The sequence below is a fragment of the Populus alba genome, chromosome 14, assembly GCF_005239225.2.
Source record: "Populus alba chromosome 14, ASM523922v2, whole genome shotgun sequence".
In the NCBI taxonomy this organism is placed as follows: Eukaryota; Viridiplantae; Streptophyta; class Magnoliopsida; order Malpighiales; family Salicaceae; genus Populus; species Populus alba.
This window is the reverse complement of record NC_133297.1, coordinates 23,516,801-23,519,300: the sequence shown is the minus strand read 5'-3', so window position 1 is coordinate 23,519,300 and position 2,500 is coordinate 23,516,801.

Here is a 2,500-nt window from a genome sequence, read left to right as displayed (position 1 = left end):
GCTGAAATGTTGGTCACCACGTTGCCTTGCCAAGATTGCCAGCAAGCTTGGCACTCCCATCCAAAGTGACCAGCTTACTTGTAATATGTTGAGAATTTCATATGCTAGAGTTTTAGTAGAACTGGATCTAAGTGTAGACTTGAAATCATCTATTGCCATCAACTTACCAAATGGTACCACATTGAACCAACCGGTGATCTATGAGACACTTCCCAGATTCTGCACATTGTGTAAAGTTTTGGGACACAAAACGGGAGCTTGTACCCCTCCTCCTAAACCCGTGGTGGCAAGACCGGTGGATAAGCAAAACCATCCAGCTACCACTACAAACAAGGACCGAAGTGTCTTTAATCGCCTTGGGCCGGTTGATGGGCAGATTGGTGTTGCAACTAGCCAGGGAAAAGCTAACGGGCAGATTGGTGAGTCCTCACATAGTTATGATCCCATGGCTACTGAAGTTGCATCTGGAGAATGGGAAAATAGTCAGAAGCAAGAAAGCAAGGAACTCCCCCAGCATTTCCAAACCAAATAATGCTATGGGAAACAAAGGGAGTAGTCAGTCCTCTCAGCAGCCTTTAGATCCACTGCAAGCAGAAGGTTGAAGCTGTCTCTGGTGGCTGGGAAGTGGTAAAGGGGAAGAAGTCAAACTCCAGTCACAAGGAAACACCTATAACTGCTACTCACCAGAGGATAACAAGCAAGGACAAGGAAGTGGCATGCAACAATAAGGGCAAGGAAGTGGCAGGCCCAACGGATGTTAGAGTGCGGGGTGATGAATCTATTACTCATCAGAATATCAGTAATGAAGGCACGACAGGTTCAAATGTTGTATTGCTCAGAACAGAAAAGCAATCTCGTGAAGATATTTCGGTTGGCTGCAATGTCAGGACTGGGGAGACGGTTGGTAATGAGATCACTCAGAAAGCAGCTCCTCCGGCTTCCCCAGGTGTGGTTACAAGGAGTAACACTCGGAAATCAGGTGGTAGTGGTAGGAGGCCTCCTACCTCTCCTGCTGGTAAATGATTATCTATTGCTGGAATGTCAGAGGACTCAACAGTCCTCTGAAGCAACATGAGGTGGTTAACCTCATGAAGAACATAAGGGATGTTTTGTGGGCTTCTGGAGACCAAGTTGCACTCTTCTAAGGTTTCCTCCATGCATAAGTTTCGGATGAAACACTGGAAGTTCCTTACTAATGCTACAGCTGCCAACAATGCCAGAATATTGGTTTTTTGGAATCCATCAACGGTCAAAGTTGAATTACTTGATTGTTCAGCTCAAGGGTTACATGTAATTATCAGCAGCTTAGTCCTCCAGCTTAGCTTCACTGTCACTTTTGTGTATGGATTCAATACAATTGTTGCAAGAAGATCTCTATGGACAGACTTAAGAGCATGGCAGCCTAATTGCCCATGGTTGGTTATGGGTGACTTTAACTCTGTCCTGTCTCAAACTGACAAGCACAATGGAGAGCCTGTCTCCACCTATGAAACATCGGATTTTAGAGAATGTTGTACAGACCTTGGGCTTGTTGATCTCAATTTCACGGGTTGCCACTTTACCTGGAATAATGGAAGAGTATGGAGCAAAATTGATAGAGTTCTGGTCAACTCATCTTGGTCTTCACTACAAGCTCCAGCTCACGTCCACTTCGGCAATCCTGGGGCCTTCACTGATCATTCTCCAGCAATTATTCGGTTTGATTACCAGAACAGACAGGGGAGACGCCATTTTAAATTCTTCAATATGTGGGCTTCTCACGATAATTTCTTGCAGATTATATCTGATAACTGGACCAGCCACATCCAAGGCTCGCCTATGTTCTCTCTTTGTAAGAAGCTCAAGTTTCTGAAGAGACCTTTGAAAGAGCTAAATAAACTACATTTCAGCCACATATCTGAAAGAGTTGCTAGAGCTGAGGCATCACTAGAGAATCACCAAATTGCTCTTCATGATGACAGGGACAATTTACACCTATTGGAGCATGATAAGCAGTTACGGTTGACACTAATGAATCTTAAATCATTGGAGAAAATGTTCTTCTCGCAGAAACTTAAGTGCAACTTTTTCAAAGACAGTGACAGAGGCACAAGCTTTTTTCATGCACTAATGAATCAGAAAAACAGACGGAATTATATTCCTGCTATTCACTGTAGTGATGGCACCCTGACTACATCAGAGGCTGAAATGGGTGAAGAATTCGTAAGGTTCTACCAGCAGCTCCTAGGCTCTTGCAAGGAAACTCTCCCCCTAGATATTGATGTTATTCAAAGTGGGCCCTGCCTCAATGAAAGATCTCATGAGTCTCTTTTAGCTCCTGTATCCAATGACGACATTAAAAATGCTCTGTTTGGTATTGGGAATGATAAAGCTCCAGGGCCGGATGGTTATTCTTCATTCTTCTTCAAAAAATCATGGGATATCATTGGAGGGGATTTTTGTGCAGCTGTTCAGAATTTCTTTACTTCTGGGAAACTTTTGAAGCAAGTTAACCACTCTA